This window comes from Tupaia chinensis, unplaced genomic scaffold (assembly GCF_000334495.1).
Source record: "Tupaia chinensis unplaced genomic scaffold, TupChi_1.0 Scaffold000340_1, whole genome shotgun sequence".
NCBI lineage: Eukaryota > Metazoa > Chordata > Mammalia > Scandentia > Tupaiidae > Tupaia > Tupaia belangeri.
In genome coordinates, this window is record NW_006159834.1 from 1,435,215 (window position 1) to 1,455,324 (window position 20,110).

At 41.8% G+C, this 20,110-nt stretch overlaps 1 protein-coding gene across 1 annotated transcript in view; it reads left to right on the top strand.

The window, feature by feature from the left end:
* EIF4E (eukaryotic translation initiation factor 4E) overlaps window positions 1-20,110 on the top strand; it is a gene marked incomplete at its 5' end in the record, with an annotated part of 50,206 nt that overhangs the window by 475 nt on the left and 29,621 nt on the right.

Below are 20,110 nucleotides of genomic sequence, written 5' to 3' on the forward strand. Positions count from 1 at the left end.
CCGGGGGGGGGTGCGCCGGGAGCGGCGCCGCGGCACGCGTGGAGCAGCTCGGACCTGGCCGAGGGGAAGCGAGAGGGGCGAGCGCATGTTCCTCCAGCACGCCCGGGAGTGGCCGGGGCTGGCGGCAGGGGAGGAGAGAGGTCTGGGGTGGGGAGCACAGCCCCCGGTCGCGGGGTGAACCTCTCCGGGCAGGACGAGGGGTACTGGTGGTGAGAAGGGGGATCACATTGTCCTCGCCCCTCCATGCTTGGGACTGGGCTGTCATGGAGGAGGGAAAGGGGAGGAGCGAGGCCTGCGGATCGGTGCTGCCGGTCTGGTTGCCGGCCCGACCTGCTGCGTTTCACACGCGCCTGTCTTCCATTCATTCATCCTTTCCGCCCAGTGCGCACGCCGCAGAGAATGGAACTGAAGTAAATCTGTTCTTCCGTGCCTTTATTGCCCGGCAGATCGCTAAGACATAGTTTATTGGCAGTAGAAGTTTAACTTTAAAGATTTTTCCATCCCGGCTCCCTCCGCCCCCTTCATCCATGCTTGCTACGGGCTTTCTCCGTAGTTTTAGTCACTACTTTAAGCTTTAATCGAAGCACGCCGATTCCGAGCGAGAAAGTTGGTGGTTACCTCTAAAGCGCAGGGTATCTTTGTCATAGTTTGGGTTTGCCAGCAGTGGCTCACTGAAACTAGCTTGCTATTTTAGGAATGTCGCACCTAAGCGACAGTGTCTTGGGTGCATAATGGAGTGAGTGTACTAGAAACTAGAAAACCTTTGGAGCTCCGGAAGCAGCTCTGGGTCTGGTTGCCAGATATTTTTGTATATGTTTTTATGATAGCTTGTGATTTTGATAATGTCTTTTTACCAATTTGCTTCGACCTTTTAAAGACATTTGTAACTATCTTAAAAACTCTCCCATAGACTGTCGAAAGTCTTTTTTTCTTTTCTACATACTTGTAAACTATCGTTAGCTTGTTACCGGAATTTAAGGGAGCTTTTCTGCTTGATTATTTTATGTTTCTGGGAATTAGGTTGGTTGACTGTGAAACTTCCTAAGTTGCTGATACAGATAAGAGAGAGAAGGACATTAATGTTATATAACTTTAGTGAAAGATAAATATGTACAATTTACATTTAAAAGCTCATTTGACAGGTTCAGATGTCCACTTTTGATTGGATCTGCTCTTACCGTACCGGTGTCAGTAAAAAGCACTGCAGCTGGTAAGAGGAGCAAGGATAAGAACACTGAATAATAAAGCAATAATGTATTCTGTGAAGTTTTAATAACATGTAGGACCCTTGTATTTTGCAAAGCTATGCAGTTCCTTTCAGCAGGAAGAACTGCAGAGTAGTGAAGGACTATTTTGAGTCAGTAAATATTTATAGCCCCTGTAATGTTTTGGACATTGTACCAAGTATTCTTTGGGATACAAAATTATACAAGATGTAATTCTATACCTTTTTTCAAATTCTATACCCTTTCCATTGTAAACTGTTAAGGTTAATTCCCTCGGAGGTGGTCAGTGGTAGTGTGTGTGTGTTGGTGTTGACCCAGGGAGATGTGGATAGTGCATTTCAATTTGAGATGTCAGGGAACATAAACCCCTCAAGTTTGTGAAGGTAGAAATTAGATGGAAACTGTAGTAGTATGAGGGTGGATGTAAATAGTATTGAATTGGTCACTTTAGCAAAAAATGCTGATTTTTAGTACTTTTAATGCACCTTTGTCTACTGACTGGTCACATAGAGGCCTTTTTCATAGTTGCAAAAAGATTTTTTTAAGCAACTGATTAGTGAAATCTCCAAAAATAACTTGATCAATGCTACTTTAGCCACCTTATGAGTTTCCATCCTTCTTTTTTATGCAGTGCATTATAATCATTGAAAGAACTCTGGGTTTTTCTTAATTTCATCTTTTATAAGCATTTGGGAAATTTTTAATCTATGGAAATCAGGTAAAATATCCACTATTTGAAATTATTTTTTGATTTTTAAGTATGTATATGTGTTTAGTTACATTGAGACATGACTTACAAATATTAAATTTGTTGAGAAACTTGAAAGGGAAAGTTAAGGGAAGCATTTTGCCTTTTTACAAGGTATAAACATGGCAGAATTTTGAACATTTGGACAATAGTAGTCTCCTGTTATCCTGTTGGCATTTGAATTGTGGCGAGGTCAAAATTAGACTTAAATTAGACAGTGAAAATGGCAAGGCAGTTTCCCCAGGTCATCTTACCTCATGGGTCATGTTTTTTGGTAGCTTTATCTTCATTCTGAATTATTCCTTATTGGGCTGTTTTTTTGACTCGTGGATCTTTTCAAAGTAAAAGATTAGTTTTGGTTTCTTAGTTAAACTGGAGGTGTATATTTCTTGTTTTTACATTGTATTTCTTGAGTTTTTAATAATTTCATAAATGAATCAATTTGGCCAGTTGATATAATGTTTATTTTTTACATACTTCTAAAACAGTCTTTGTATTACAGTCTTTGTATTACAAACTTATTAAGAGTAAGTAAAATTTGGGAACCAGCAGTTAGCGTAATGGCTATGTCACTGGATTCCCACGTAGTCGACCGCGGTTCGCGTACCGGACCCGGTGGCTTAAAACTCCCGCCGGGTGCGTGTGCGTGCGTGCCCAAGATCCCGAGAGGAGAATGGAGGAGAAGAGATTGTGGCGTGACCATCCCCCCGGGGGGTGATTTCTCGCTTTCTGTCTCTATGTCTCTCTCTGTCTGTCTGGCAAGCGCACGTGCCCTATAGCGAAAATCTCTCCCCCCCCCAAAAAAAAGTAAAATTTGAGGCTGGTAGGTGGCATGGTGGTTAATGCACTAGACTCCCACATGGCCGGCTCTAGTTCAAGTCCTGGTCCAGGCAGCTTGAAAATCATGTCAGGCATGGTTGTGTGTGTGCTTCAAACTTCAAGAGGAGAGTGGAGAAGGGATTGCAGCTTGGTCATCCTCCTTGGTGGGTGATTTTCTCACTTTACTCTCTGTTTGTCCAACGACTACACATAACCTATGGCAAAAACAAAACAAAAGTAAATAAAGCTTAAGTATATGTTGACAAATGTATGTTGTATATTTGTTATTTATTTATTTTAATTTGACCCGAGAGGAACAGAATGAGAGCGAGAGAAAGAAAGAGGGAAAGTGAGAAAGCAAGCAGCCAGGTACAGGACTTGAACACTCGTGGGCTCTGTGGGAGTCCAGCGCCCCATTAAGCACCACGCCACCTGTTGTATATTTGTTAATGAACAAATACTTGTAATGAGGAACTCTTGGTTGATAGGTAAACCTTGCAAATTAATGTTTTTGCTTTAATGAAAGAACTTAGTATATCAAAGCTCATTAATAAACCAACTAAATCTAGTGTTTCTATTCCCTAATTCACTTCACTTTATACGGGTTATTAGAGGAATTCAATGTAGACACAGACACAGTTTACATACTGAAGTTTGTAGAGTAATATGTAAAATGAATTATGTATGCATAATCCAAATTAGAAAGTTTTAGGCAAAAAGCATTTTTATAAAATAGTTTAATTTGTATATGGTTAAAAATGTAACATAGTTGGGGCTGGAAGGTGGGGTGGTGGTTGGGACACTGGACGCCCACATGGCCGACTGGTTCAATTCCTGGACCTGGCGACTTCCATGCTCACTTCCCCATGCCTGGTCAAATTAAGAAATTACAAAAATAAGTAATGAATAATTCTTCAAAAATGTAATAGACATTATAGCAGTCCAAGATTTAGAAAGGGACCTGTAATAGTTTTTTTTTAAAGAATTATTTTATTTAATGTTATTGTCATTATTTTATTATTATTACTTTTTATTATTTTGAAGTTGACCAGAGACAGACAATGAGAGAGAAGGAAAGTGAGAAAGCAAGCTACCAGGTCCAGGACGTGAACCACAGGCAGCCATGTGAGAATCCAGCCGCCTTAACCACCATGCCACCTGCTGGCTCCAAAATAGTTTGTTCTTTTAATTTTTTTTTTTTTTTTCTACTTTAAAATCCCTGATACTACAAGAAATGACCTTAATCCTCTGGTGCATTAGAGTTGCAACAGCTTTGTCATTGAGACTTTTTTCTTTTTCTTCTTTCTTTTTAATTGCTAGAGGGTGAGGATGGTCACTAGTGAAAAACACAGAGAACAAGAAAGCATTCTTCTTCAGGACCAGCAGATGGCGTAATAGTTACGTTGCTGGACTCCCATGTAGTTGGTCACAGTTCGAGTCCCGGACCTGGTGGCTTAAAACTCACGCCAGACAGGTGTGCATGCCCAGGATCCAGAGAGGAAAACAGAGAAGGGATTGCAGTGTGGCCACTTCCCCCCCTCAGGTGATTTCTCACTTTCTGTCTCCAGCAAGTGCATGTGCCCTATAGCAAAAATCTCTCTCTTTAAAAAGTACAAAATTCTGAGATTTTCTTTCTGCCTGAATATTGGGACTAAAGCAGCTTATACTGATGATAGTTAACTGGTCTGGAACTTTGTGGGGATTTTTTTTTTTTAGAATTATTTAACTTCTTTTATTTTATTTATTTATTTTGGAGAGGTTTTTCTTTGCTATAGGGCACGTGCGCTCGCCAGACAGAGAGAGAGAGAGACAGACAGCGAGAAATGCCCCAAACAGGGAGGATGGCCATGCAGCAATCCCTTCTCCTCCATTCTCCTCTCAGGATCTTGGGCACACACGCACATGAGCCCGGCGTGAGTTTTAAGCCACCGGGTCCGGGACGCGAACCACAGTCGACTATGTGGGAGTCCAGCGACATAGCCATTATGCTAAATGCTGGTTCCCTATGATTATTAATTTTAATTTGACCAAAGAAAAAGGGAAAGTGAGAAACGAAGTCGCCAGATCTAGGACTTGAACCAGTCAGCCATGTGGTAGTCAAGCTCCATAACCACCATGCCACCTGCGGGCTCCAACCGGTAGGATTTTTTAAATTTTCTATTTTTTGCCGAAACATCTACCTTCCAGATATACTACCTTATCTACAAAATGACATAGTAAAAGGTTATTCATCACCACAAAGTCTGACATAGCAAATGACTGGAAATAATTTAAATGCTGATCGATATAGAAATAATTATGTCAAAACCATACCATGTAGTACATACCATGAGGAGAAAAAAAGTGAAAGCTTTGCGTATGATCCCTAGTGTTTTTTTACAAGACACATTAAGTGAGAAATAATGTGCCAAACAGTTCATGTGCCTGGCTGCCATTTATTTTCAAAGGGTATCACATTGGCTTGTATGTACAGAAACCTCTATGGAAAGATTAAGAACTGACAAGGCTGTCTGTCTTCAGGAGGTCTTTCTCCTCCTCCTTTCTTGGAGAAGCACATGTGCCCTTTGGCAATAAAAATGTTTTTGCACTAAACATATTTTCGAATGCTTGAATGCCATGCACAGCTAGTGACTACTGGATTGGACGCCACAGAAGAGTATTTCTATCATCATAAACAGCTCTCTCAGGCTTTTCATAGAAAGACCCTCAGAAACACTGATAATTGGATTCTCAAAAAGTAGGTGCTTTGGAAAGGGGGAACTAAGAGGCTAGAGATATGGGTAGGTTTTCCAAGTTAAGATAGGACTTAGTCCATGCCAGGGAGTGTCCTTAATACGTTTCACGTTAACTTAATCTTCATTATGTACTTCTGTGTAACTGTCCTTAATACATTTCACCTTAACTCAGTCTTTATTATGTACTTCTATGTAATCCATCGTATCTTAATTAGCACATTTTAAAACATTCTGAGAATGAGGCCATAGGCTTCACCAACTGCCTAAGGGAAACATTTGAATTTTGGATCAGGAACATATGTTACTAATTCAATAAAAAGTTATAAAATGAAATAAGCATTAAATATCATTACCTATATAAACCAAAATACTGAAGAGATTTTACAATCCAAAGCATGATTAAAAAAAAAAAGTTAAAAAAAAGGTATTAAACCTAATCCTACCATGCATAAACCATCTGGTATATCCTTTCAGAGATACCATTTTATATTTAACTTACTTGGCCATAATGTTGACTTGTCCATCAATTTCATCCATGTTATGAGTTTCACTGAAGGGAAAAAGAACAGAATGGTAATAAAGCTTGAGACGTGGGTTTGAGTTCTAGCCCTCTCACTAAGGAACTATGTGATCTTGGTAGAAATTTAAAAATCACTTGAAATATAAATTCCTCACCTATAAATATTAATTTTATTCATGGCGCAGGGGGGAACCTATAGAAAACCATGTATGCTTCATTTTTCCATTAAAATATCAAATCTTCCTACCTTAGTTATTAATACCTGAAGTTACAAGATATTGTGGCTATAGAGGCTATTATCCCATAAGAATTTTTTAAAGCAATATTAATATGTTGACATGAATACTAAAATTGTTTGGTTTTAAATTTGCCAGAAGACATGAGAGCTCACCAGAGAAAGTGATGGAAAGCGAGAAAGCATCCTCCGTGAGGGCTGGTCATGCCACAATCCCTTCTCCATTTCGCCCTCCCTTTGGATTCCCGCATGCAGACACACCAACTGTTGTACTCCTTGCAAGACTTTCACCAAAATTGCTGAAAGTACTAATGTACTTTTGTCTAAGTTCCTTATTCCTAAGTTTTTTAATTTTAGTAAAACTGTTTCCACTAGTAAAATATTTTAATTGGCAAATTATTCAAACTGGCAAATTTCAGAAATCAAATGGAAAAAAAATTGGGAGGAGAAAAATGGCAATTTACTTTCTTTAAAAATCTCCCCACAGGGGCCAGCAGGTGGCATGGTAGTTAAGGGTGCTGGACTCCTACACAGCCAACCACAGTTTGAGTTTCGGACCTAATGGCTGGCTGGCTGGCTGGCTGGCTCTCGCTCGCTCTTTCTCTCAGTCCATATCTCTCTGGTCAAATTAAAAATAAACGAAGTGGGACCAGCAGTTAGCGTAATGGCTATGTTGCTGGACTCCCATGTAGTCGACCACAGTTCGAGTCCTGGATCCGGTGGCTTAAACTCACGCCGGGTTCGTGTGTGTGTGTGTGTGTGTGTGCGCGCGTGTGTGCCCAAGATCCCGAGAGGAGAACGGAGGAGAAGGGATTGTGGCGTGGCCATCCCCCCTGGGGGGTGATTTCTCGCTTTCTGTCTGTCTCTATGTCTTTGTCTGGTGAGTGCACGCGCCCTATAGCGAAAATCTCTCCAAAAACATTAATAATCATAAATAAAATAAAATGTATAATTCTTTAAAAAAATATCCACTGGTCAAACAAGCGCTTCTGTAACGATTGTTGTCATGCTAAAATTTCTTTTAGGATTTCCCTTTTCTAAAATAGTGAAATGTTCATATATAGAAACAAAGGATAAAATATGTAGGCAAGTTTTCTAGTAATAAACTGAAGGCCCACACACCCATCAGATCTGGCACATCATCAGTACCTCAACTTTTTTGGTACTCCATTATCACATTCTTATTTCTTTGGCACCTTCACCACCTACTGTTGTCACTTTTGTGTTAGTCATTCTCTTGTTTTTGTTTTTTAATTTCAGTTTTTGATCACCAGAGAGTTCAAGTGCTCACCAGAGAGATGACAGGAGAGAGAAAGCACCTTCAATGGGTGTGGTCACCTTGTACCTTCACTGTTTCTCCATCCTGTCAGGACTTTGGGCATACACACATACATGCCCAGCATGTTTTTCAGTCCTCGGGCTGGGATTCCAAACGCAGTCAGCCTCATGGGACCCAGCTCCCTCAACCAGTATGGTGCACGGTTACTTCTTCCATGAGAGACTAGGCATGAGAGTGAACCCTAGAACCCTTCCCCCTCAGTAGGATCTTGATGTTGCAATTCAGCCCCAGCCTCAGCCAGGTCCAGATTATGGGCAGGTGGGTGCTCTGTGTTCTCAGGGCAGTGTCCAGACTTGAACTAGGAACACTTCCACATGGTATTACCTTGCAGAGATAGGCATTTTAATGCTGCTCCACTCTCTGCCCCCCTCCCTGGGTTGGTTGGTTGGTTATTTTTTCATAATAATTTAATAATTTCCCAAAATGTGTATTTTCAGCTATGTGCTACCTAGTCTTGTAAAAACCTAGACAATGCGGGGACCAGCAGTTAGCATAATGGCTATGTCGCTGGACTCCCATGTAGTCGACTGTGGTTTGAGTCCCGGACCCGGTGTCTTAAACCGTGCCAGGCATGTGTGCGTGCGTGCCCAAGATCCCAAGAGGAGAATGAAGGAGGAGGAATTGCGGCGTGGCCATCCCTCCCCGGGGGGCTGGGGGGTGATTCTCACTTTCTGTCTCTCTGTCTCTTTCTGGCAAGCGCATGTGCCCTCTAGCTAAAACCTCTAAAAAAAAAAAAAAAAAACCTAGACAATGTAAGAGACAGTAGTGCTAGTTTTGGATGAAGGCGCCTAAGAGAAGATAATCTGAACAGAGTTTATGACCTATAGTTTGGTTTTAGTTTCTTGGAATTTTTACTAGAGTTCCTTTTGGGGAAACCAATGGGCAAGATGGTGAATGTTTTAACTGAGGAGCACAGGGCACTCGACTTGGCAGAGCTGTGGTGTAGGCTAGGCAGTGGAGAGTGGTCTATTAGAGTAGGCTGCTCTGTTATCTTGCTATAAGACTAGATGGCAGGTCTAGCAGGTGGCACGGTGGTTAAGGTGTTGGATCCCAAATAGCTGACCCTGTGTTCAAGTCCTGGACCTAGCTTGAAAATGACACCAGATGTGTGTGGGTGCACCCAAAGTCCTAAGAGCAGAATGAAGGAGAAAGGACTGCCGCAGGCCATACCATCTTGGATGTTATTTCATTTTCCCTCTCTCTGTCTCTTTCCAGCAAGCACACACACCATCTAGCAAAAACCTAAAAAAAAGTAAAACCAATCATTAAAAAGAAAAATAGACTAGTTTACAGCTGAACTCTTCTGGTATAAAATTCTTAGCTTGGGACCAGCAGGTGTTGTAATGATTACGTCGCTGGACTCCTGTGTAGTCGACCACTGTTCGGCCACCGTTTGAGTGCAGGACGTGGTGACTTAAACCTCATGCTGTGCACATGTGTGTGCGTGCTCAAAATCCCTAGACGAAAAAGGATTGTGTTATGGTCATCCCCCTTGGGGAATGATTTCTCATTTTCTGTCTCTCTGTGTCTCCAGTGAGTGCATGTACCCTATAGCAAAAATCTCTCTTGGAAAAAAAAATTCTTAACTGATTCAGAGAGTGGGGCACAAAAGAGAAAGGAACTTGTTTACTTTGTGGTCAAGCTGAGTTAAAGTGTAGATAGAAGTTTGGGCCAGACATACCAGAGCCTTTGGTAGTTTTTAGGAAAGTTAGAATAGGCACCTTTGGGAACCAACAGATGGTGTAATAGTTATGTTGCTGGACCTCCAAGTAGTTGACCGTGACTTGAAACTCACACCAGGCAGTGTACGTACCCAAGGTCCAGAGAGGAGAATGGAGAAGTGATTGTGGCCTGACCATTCCCCTGGGGTGTGATTTCTAGCTTTCTGTCTCTCTCTCTTTCCAAGGAGCACACTCATCCTATAGCAAAAATCTCTCTCTTAAAAAAAAAAATAGTTATCTTGGCCAGGCAGCCATCAAATCACATTCTCCTGAAGCACACCACTCCAGTGTGAGCTGTGGCTCTCTAACTTCCCGATTTCTTTCATCTGACCCCTCTTGCATCTCTGTTCGCTGTGCCCCTTTGTCTTCTCGGGTTTCTGTGTTACTTTGGTAGATCATATCTCTGATAGTTTTTTGAGAAAAGGAGTTAAAGATTTTCGAGACTGAATATTAAGCAGTATCACAGTTGTGGTTTGGCTATGCATAGAATTCTTTTCTATTTTTTTGCTAGAGGGCACATCATTCTCCAGAGAGAGAGACATAGAGGGAGAGGAGAAGTAGGAACTGGTCCCTGTGCAGTCCATTCTCCAGCTCCTCTCCCGTGAGGATTTTGGGCATGTAGTACATGTGCCTAGTGAGCTTTTCAAGCCGCTGAATCCGGAACTTGAACCAACTGCATTGTTGGCCATCTCAGATTCAGCTTCCTTGTCAACCAGGACATGGAGCCAACCCCATAGCATTCTTCTTTTCAGAATTTTGAAATCATTGTTTCATGAGTGACTTCCTGTTGTAATTGTTGATAAATCTGAAATTACTCTGATGGCTATTCATCTATTTTTAACTTTTTTTTTTTTAATTGTTAGAGGACTTGTGCTCTGAACCATAGAGAGAGTGAGTGAGCACACCCCCCCCCAATGATTATGCTGCAATCGTTTTTGCCTCCATTTCTCCATCCCTTCAGGATTTTAGGCACTCATGCACACATGCCTGGTATGTTTTTCAAGGTGCTGGAGCTGGGATTTGAACCACAGATGGCCATATGGGATCCTGCTCCCTAGACATAGCACTTAACCACAGTGCTTACAGGAGTGGATCTGGCCTTTTTTATTTTTTTAATGTGACCAGTTTCCCTCTTACCCCCATTCCCTAGAAGTGTGTAGACTCTATCACCGTTTCACAGTGACACATCTTAGTGTGAGCCTGTTTTACCCATTTAGTGCGAGGTACTTACCTGGCTTTGTACTTACCTGCCTTTGTGAATACGTTGACTCATATCTATCACTTCTGATAGATTTGTTGGTGGTTGTCTTCTCCCCTCTTCTCTTCAAACAGCTGTTTAGGTACTGGATCTCTTGGATTAGTTCCCTGGGAAGTTTCACTTATTTTCCAATTCTTTGTGTCTCATTTTTTTTAATTTTCAGGTGTTTCCTCCCTCCCTCCTTCTTCCTTCCCTCTCCTTTTTCTGTCTCATGAGTGTTCACTTTAGCTTCTTGTAATTGTTATATGTATGCACAGTCTTAACTTATCCCTTTGAGAATGTATTTAGATATATTTAAGGTATTTTTTGGCCCTGTTTTTTCCAAATTGCTTATTTTCGAGCTCACATGGCAGCAGTCCTAGTGACTTGGGAGTGGCAGAGAATGAGGGATTTAGCTGTCCCTAAATAGTTTTCATTTTCTTTCGTTTATTCCCCTTTCTGCCTTTTCCACTTGCAGTCCTGAAGGTGCTGCCAGCTTCTGATGGGAAGGATCGTGCTGTGTATGTACATTAATCAGTCACCATTGGGCTGTCTACCTCACGGCTCCCTCTTTCTGTCTCTCAAATCTATTCTATGGTTTCAGTGGAATTTTGTGAGGGAACAGTGTTAGAATTACTCATTTATTCCAACATTTGAGGGCCTGTCCTGTGCCAGTGTTTAACCCAGTTCTCCATTCAGCTTAAAGTTGACTGAATTACTGAACAAGAAAAGAACACTTAGATTTTAAAAGTAACTTACTGCATTTTGATTATAGAATAGCCTTAAAATTTTTCAATAATATTGGCAAAAAGTTTGAGAAATAATAAACCTAGCAAGTAATTTGCATTCATGTGCCCAAGTGCAAGTGCTTTCCTCAGGTGCTAAGGAATTATTAATCTGACAGGTAATTTAAGAATTCATAAATGTAGGATACACAAAGATACATTTACTGAGGGACACAAAAAAACCCTTAAAAAGTGAAGATTCATAGTTTGTATTTGAAAAAAATTTAGTATTCTTCCTGAATTTAATACCTAAATTTAGTATACATGGAATGAGAATGCTAAAATGCGTACAGGTAAGGTAGGGTACTTAATGCTAGGGTTTGCACACTGTAGCCCGCTAGCTCAAAGTGCTTTTTATATTTTAAAAGGTTTTAAAAAGAACCAGAACAAAGAAGAAAAGTGGTAGAGTACTAGCCTAAGGTATTTACTATTAAGGGCCGGGCCCCATGGCTTGGTGTTAAGTGAGCTGGATCTCACATGGCTGTCCATGGTTTGAATTCCAGCCTTGGCAGTTTGAAAAACATGCTGGGTGCCTGTGTGTGTGCCCCAAATCCCATCAGGGTGGAAAAGTAGAGAAGGGATTTCTTCTCTCACTTTCTGTATATCTCTTAACAGTGTACATCCCCTCTAGCAAATTTAAAAAAAAAAAAACTTAAATAAATGGTATTAGTATATCTGGGGAAAAAAGACCATTAGGTCCCTTGTAAGAAAGAGTTTACTAACCATTGCTTTATAAAATGATTGTGAAGTTTATTTGGAAGTATAAACAAATGAGGATTACAGCAAGTTTTTGAAAAGGAAGAAAAAAGGCAGAAAGAATTTGTCCTTGCATGAGGGAAAACATTGAGCAAAGGTAACTTTAAAATGTGAAACTGGTGAGGGGGGAGATGGGCAGATGATTGGGATGACACACTGAGCAGAACAAAAATAGGCTCAGGTATGTGTTAGGGCTTCAGTATAATTCTGTTATAGTAAATTTGAAACATTTAGGTCAAGGTGAAGAAAATGAAAATCTGTACTCTCACAAACTGGTGTTCTCTGGTTATATTTTGGTTCACTTGTTTGTTGGACTTTTTTTTTTTTTTTTTTTAACCATCTCTTTCTATGCCTTTCTTTTTTCTTCTAAATATTTAGGGCCGTTTTAGGTTCACAACAAATTAAAACATAAATTACAGTGTTGTCATATAATCTGGGCACCCTCCCCGGCTTCCCCACTGTCAACACCCTGCTCCAGAGTGCATTTGTTACAGCTGATGAACCTGCGCTAACTCAGTCTGGCTCGCCGAGTCTGTACCTGACATTCGGTTCACTGTTGGTGGTGGTGCACGCTCTCCATGCCGCAGCTGCCGTCCTCCGCCTCCAGTAGCTTTTGCCAGTGGGCGGGTGCCACCACACCCAGTGGTGCACATCTCGGTTTCACATCTGGTGACCCGTGCCTGCTGTCATATTAATCATAGCATAAAGAATAGTTCCCGGTTCCAGAAGTCCTCTGTGATCTTTCTGTGCCTTTCTAAATCTCTGACCTTTTTGCTTTTTCCTGGATGTCATATAGTCCGAATCACACATTATATAATCTTTTCAGTTGACTTTAAGGTTTCCCCAGACTTGTCACGACTTGTTAGCTCATTTCTTTTTAATGCTGAAGAGCCCCTTCTCTGGATGTCATCGGTAACTGTTGGGGATTGGTTCCAGGACCCCTCAAGGATGCTGGGAGGAGAGAGAGAGAGAAAGGAGGAGGAGGAGGAGGACGAGGAGGAGAAAGAGGAAGGGAGGGAGGGAGGGAGGAGAAGTCACCCCTGGGTGGATGCTGTAGTCCCTTCTCCAGTCTTCTTTTGGGATTTTGGGCATGTGCACATGCACTCAGTGTGAGTTTTCAAGCCACAGAGTATGAATTGAACTGTGCAGTCAGCCTTGTGAGATCCAGTGCCTTAACCCTCACACCTCCTGCAGACCCTTTCCAAATATTTTTGATTTGCCAGTGGGTGAATCCATGGATGTGGAACTCTTGGATATGGAATCCACACAGAGGGCTGACTATATTTAGAATTTCTTTTTCCGAAAAGAATTATTTATGTATTTATTTATTTATTTTGGGGGAGGTTTTTGCTATAGGGCGTGTGTGCTCAACAGAAAGACAGAGACAGAAAGTGAGAAATCACCCCCCAGAGGGATGGCCATGCCACAATTCCTTCTCCTCCATTCTCCTCTTGGGATCTTGGGCACGCACGCACACGCACCCGGAGTGAGTTTAAGCCTCTGGGTCCAGGACTCGAACTTCAGTCGACTAGATGGGAGTCAGTGAGATAGCCATTACGCCAACTGCTGGTCCCTTAAAAATTATTTTATTTAACTTTCTCTATTTATTTTTAAATTTGACCAGAGAGGGACAGAGTGTGTATGTGTGTGTGTGGGGGGGGTGGAGTGAGAAAGCAAGCCACCAGGTCCAAGACTTGAACTGCAGTTGACCATATGGGAGTCCAGTGCCCGTAACCACCATTCCAACTGCCAGCCCCTAGAACTTCTTAAAAATAAAGATGTTTAAAAAAAGATGAAGTGCTCTCACTGTTTACACAGTTCTATAATCTGCTTTTATCCACGTTTACATTAACGTCTAGTAATAATTCTTCCAAATGTCACATTTAGTGCCTACATCACTAATACCATGATTTATCTGTTAACTCTTGGTTGTATTTATTGATAGATATGTACATTGTCTCCTATTAATATAAAAATGTATAGATTGTATCCCAACAGTGTCTTTGAAGAACTCTCTTAGAAGTCTACTTACTGGCTTAAAGATTATAGATCTCTTTATTTTTGGAAGTTTGGTAGTTCATTAATGTAAGCTCAGTAAGTAAGAAGGTTATATATAACTCATTCTTTAAACCTGGGGACATGATTTTTTTTTTTTTTTAATTTCTTTTGTGAGGTAGACAAGTACCCCCAATAGGGTCGTACCTCCAACAGGGTCTTGATGCTCTCCTCTACTCTCAGCCTCTGCCAGCCTGATCAAGAGCACTTGCCTGCTGACATACTCAGGGAGGTCTCCAAGTGGGGACCTGGAACCTTCCTATGTGGATCAGCCTTGCAGAGTGTCACGCCTTACCGCTGCACCACTGTCCAGACCCAGAGGTCATGATTTTGATCCTTTGTTACAGACAAAGAAGGTGACCAGCTAAGTCTGCTGCATACTTTCCTGATGGGCGCTGCCAGATGAGCTGGTATTCCTCTAGTATAGATATATGTTGAAAAATAAAAGCCAAAGCAATGAATATATCTATCCATGGTAATTTTGTTATTTGCAATTTTGCCTGAGAGTATGCGAGCTTGCTTGGGGGTGGTAGAGAGAGAACGTGAGAGAGAAAGCACTTCTCATGGGGGACAGCTGTGGCCTCAGTCCCCTCACCTCTCTGGACTTCGGGCAGGCATACACATGTGCCTATGTGTTCCTCAAGCTGTTGGGTCCAGGACTTGAACTGCATAGGCAGCATGTGAGATCCATCCATCTTGTCCACCGTGCCACTGGCTGGCCCTGTGGTAATTTTTAAAATGTTTTCACAACATTTTGGGACCAGCAGTTAGCGTAATGACTATGTCGCTGAACTCTCATGTAGTTAACCGCGGTTCCAGTGCCAGACCCGGTGGTTTAAACTCACACCGGGCCCATGTGTGTGTGCGTGCCCAAGATCCCGAGAGGGAAAAAAAAGGAGAGGGGATTGCGGTGTGGCCATCCCCCCAGGAGGGTGATTTCTTGCTTTCTGTATCTGTCTCTCTCTTTCTGGCAAGCGTACATGCCCTGTAGCAAAAACCTCTCAAAAAAGAGATTAAAATAATCTTTTCACAACATTTTTAATTCCTTACAAGGCAGGTGTTGGGCCTCTAGTAGTTGTTTGTATATGGTAATTAATTTTTTAATGTTTATTTTACGTTTTTTTATGAGAGACAAGAGCCAGGTAGCAGAGGCACACTCCAGATAGTGTCTCGCCACTCTACAGTCTTCCCAGAAAGACTGTCACAGGCACGCTGCCTTACCCAGCCTGTCAAGGTCTTGTGTTCTGAACCAGGCTGCTTATGCAGCTCCAGCATCATGCTCGGGTGGGTGCCTCTTGCCTGGCTTTCATGCCTGGTGTAAATTATATACAACAGGGTGCTATATGAAATCCGTTTTATAAAAGAGACCTGAGAGGGGCCAGCAGTTAGCGTAATGGCTATGTCGCTGTACTCCCATGTAGTAGACCGCAGATCGAGTCCTGGATCTGGTGGCTTAAACTGATGCCGGGCGCATGTGCGTGTGCGCCCAAGATTCTGAGAGGAGAATGGAGTGGAAGGGATTCCAGCATGGCCACCTCCCCTGGGGCGGTGATTTCTCTTTCTCTCTCTATCTTTCTGGCGAGCGCATGTGCCCTATAGCAAAAAATCTTAAAAAACAAAACGAAACAAAACAAAACAAAACAAAACCTGACAGCTGTTGGGATACTAGAAAGAAGAATCAAGTGTCGGTCAAATCTTTTTTATTTTTTGGTGTCGCCTCAGTGCTTATTGCTAATGGCAGTTGACAGTTACTGTCCACTTCTGGGCCAGATTATCATTGAAAATCCTCACACAGCTCTTGTTATGAAGACACTGATGCTTATAGGAATTTTAGAAACTTGCCCGCAATCATTTAAACCCCTGTTTATAAAGCAATGTTCTCCTTCTATACTCGTCTTAAAATTTAGGGGTACATGGGACCAGCAGATGGCACAATCGTTACGTTGCTGGACTCCCACATAGTTGACCGCATTTTGAGTCCAGGATCTGGTGGTTTAAACCTCATCGGGCACGTGTGTGTGCGTGCCCAAGATTGTGGTGTGGCTATCCCGCCTGTGATTTCTCATTTTCTGTCACTCTGTCTCTCTGGTGAGCGCACACGCCCTATAGCAAAAATCTTCCTCAAAAAAGAGGGAGGGGGTTGATGGATACAGACTCTGTTGCTGGGCTCAGGCTGTTACCATTTTGCTGTATTGGCTCCCAGTAGACCAGGGATTGGTAAATGTAGGGTTTCTTTTTTTGTTCAGTGCAGAAAAACTAGTAGTGAAGTCGGAGCCTGGTACACAAAGACTGTTGGTTGCAGTGTTATTTGAAACCATGGCAAATAGACAACATTTGGATAAACGTGTCTAATTTACAATTTTTTCCTTTAGCCTGTGTGATCTGCTAGATGTTGATGCTTGATTTCAGTGTGCCTTATGCTATTCCTTGGTCAGTAGTTCAGCTCACTGCCATATTCTGGCTGCTTATTAATTCATCGAGGCCAACAATATAGAGAATAAGGCCAAAAAAGTATGATGCCTTTAGTACAGAGAAGGAGAAATAGGGTACTTGTTTAGAAGTAGATGAAATAGGCTTTCTCATTTGAATCTTACTTTAAAATGACTTTATTGTCATATGTCACTGTTATTCTGAGGAGAAGAGATGATTCCCTCTACTTTATACCTGGAAACATCAGACAGAAATAGTTTAAGGAATAAAGGATATACATAGAGAAACTTTCTTCTTTCCAAAACAAATCAGTAGCATACCCTGCCTATGTCTGCGCACCCATACAGCGTATTCCTATTTGCAGAATGGGAAGCTAAGCAACTGTACAATACAACTCTGGGCTACTTTTTTTTTAAAGTAATTTAAAAAAAATTTAATTTATTTAATTTTATTTATTACTATTCATTTTTACCAGAGAGAGACAGAGAGGGAGGGAGAGTGAGAAAGCAAGCCACCAGATCCGGGACTTGAACCTTATCAGCCACGCGGGAGTCAGAACCTTAACCACCATGCCACCTGCTGATCCCAAAAAGTAATGTTAATCGTACCAGATAGTTGGAATGTTTTTCATGTATTCATTTAATTCCTACAGTAATCCTATGAGATACACTCTACAGCGCCTATTTTAAGATGCGGGCACTGAAGCCCTGGGAGGTTATTGCTCAAAATTAGACAGCTGTGAATGGCAGAACTGGGATTCCAACCCCGGTAACATGGCTCTAGGGCACATAATGTAAACCAATGCATCTCAGACTGGTGAGAACCCATTTTTGTATTTAAAACAATTTCTAATCTAGTACTTTTGTAGAATGATAAATGCAAGATTAAACAAATGCATACAGAATGTAAGCGTGATTTTTTTCACTTCAGCAGATACAAAAGTACTGCTAAGTTGGTATAAAATTTCCTGAATGAGTATTTTCCATTTCTGTACTTAACATCGCTATAGGCCACAACCAGTTTATGGGCCAACAGTAGTCTTTGAGCTACACCACTCCTTTTTTAAAATTTGAATTTTATTTATGATATATCGTGTGTATCCACATGAGAGATGGGAAGATGTGAGCGTCTTCCACAGGGTCTGGTCATGCTGAGATCCCCCTCCTCCAGCCCTCCAGAGCATCAAGTCGATGGCACTGGGTGCATGTCGGGCAGCTTCAGGTTGACTGGGCTGGGGTTTCAAACTGGGCGTGCCAGCGGATCTGGTTTCTCTTGCACTGTGCATTACTGTGGCCTGTACTGGGGAGCCAGCTTCTCAAGTCGAGGGCACTGGGTGCATGTCGGGCAGCTTCAGGCTGACTGGGCTGGGGTTTCAAACTGTGGGCGTGCCAGCGGATCTGGTTTCTCTTGCACTGTGCATTACTGTGGCCTGTACTGGGGAGCCAGCTTCCTGAACTAGATTTTAGAGTTACTGCTTCGAATTGTTGTCAGTTCTAGGCAAACCATTGGTTTTTACATACTTCAGTCCAAGGGTTAGATTGTATCTTTTAGCCTGGAAACAAATTCCTAGGAGTTCTAAGGAGTAAATAGTTTGTTGAATGAAGGGAATGGAGAGAGTACCATTGAGTGTCTCAAGTGGGAAAACTTGTCATTATTTCTAGAAGAGATGGCTTATATGTGTGTTTGGATCCAGTGTTGGTGGAAAATCTTAAATGCTCAAAACCATGGGAAAGGACATCGGTTTTAGAATTTAAGCAGTACAGATTTAATCGTGGTGAGAAAAATCTAAACTGTAGTCAGATTTGTTAGATAAAAATACAGAAATGATGCTAGATCTGGGAAATACTTATCTTTTTCATATCGGGTTGTCCTGTAAGGTTGATATTATGAAGGTTGATCTTATTCTTGATAATGTGTGCTAATTTTGCCAAATGTAGAAAAAAGCTACCTGAGAGTCTGCTGCTAATGATTGGACTTGGCCTGTGCTTTCCCATTTTTATCTTTCCTACCTCAACTTGATTCTGTTACTGGGGCAGGTTACTGAGCTGCGGTGGGCCTGCTAAATTAATTCTCATACCGAACAGTTATATTTGAATCTCGTAAACTCAGCAAATCTAAAACCAGGTTTAACACTGCACTTAAACTGGTTGTCTTTTCCTGTTCCCTCCCTTGCCGTCTGTACTTCATCGCTCTGCCATGCCCAGGCTTTCGTTGCCCAGAGGATGAAAGGTACGCTTTTAGCCTGACCTTTGAGGCCTTTCACAATCTGCCCCGGCTCGCACGCTAGCTGTCTTTGGTTTCATGAACCCTCCCTTGGCACACTGGTTACTGTCTTCTAGATAAACACAAGCTTTGCTCCTGCTCCCCATCCTGCCCGCCTGAAACGTGCTGCTCAGTGGCCTGTCAAGGACTGGATGACTTCTAGATTAAAAATATGTGTGGTGATTTTTGAGAGTAGCCATAATCTAGTAAGTCATTGCCGTTACCTTTTTTGTCCAGGGTGCTTGTTTGTTTGTTTGTTCATACATACATAATACATACATACTTGCCAGAGAAGGAAAGTGAGAGCAGAGCGAGAGAGAGAAAGCAAGCTGTCAGGTCCAGGACTGGAACCACAGTCAGCCATGTGGGAGTCTAGCGCCCTTAACTACCACGCCATCTGCCAGCCCCTGTTCAGGTAGTTTTTAAACCTAGAAATATTGATAAAATATGGCCACTTTAAATTTTTATGTATGTACCTTTGTTTGTTTTCTCACTAGTTTTGCTGGAGAAAGAGAAAAAGCAAGGCACTAGGTGTATGGGACTTGAACCTTGGTCAGCCATGTGTGGGAATTCTAGCGCCTTAACCACCACACTACCCACTGGCCCCAAAACATGGCCACTTTAAGATGTAATTTTCAGTGGAATTTGCTCACTGGGAGACACCCTCCCCACCACCAGAAAGTGTAGAGTAAGAGACGTGGATCTTTGCAGTAAAGGTTTTTAAATGGAATGTAAATGTTTTACTGTTACAGAAAACCTTTTGAAAAAAAGTTTGTATCTCTTAAAATAGAAGAACTTTTTTAGTTCGCATACAGGTCAATGTGACCATGTTTCCTTTACTTGCCCATCTTACATAACTAAAAAGTATTTGAACTAACAAGTATCTGACTGGAGCAGTTTTTGTATCCCATTTAAAATGGCCTAGTATGGATTTTTTTTTTTTTTTTAAAGAAAGGTTTTTGTTATACAGCACATGCACTTGCCAGAGCAACAGAGACAGAAAACAGTAAGTCACCCCTCAGGAGACAACACCACGCTGCAATCCCTTCTCCTCTTAGGATTTTGGGCACGTACACACAGGCACCCAGTGTGAGTTTTAAGCTGCCAGGTCTGTGACTCAAACCATGGTTAACTACGTGGGAGTCCAGCAACATAAGCATTATGTCATCTACTGGTCTGTACTATTCTAAGGGATTTTTAAGGGAGAATTTTTGCGAAGTTATGGTATAAGTATCACGTAGA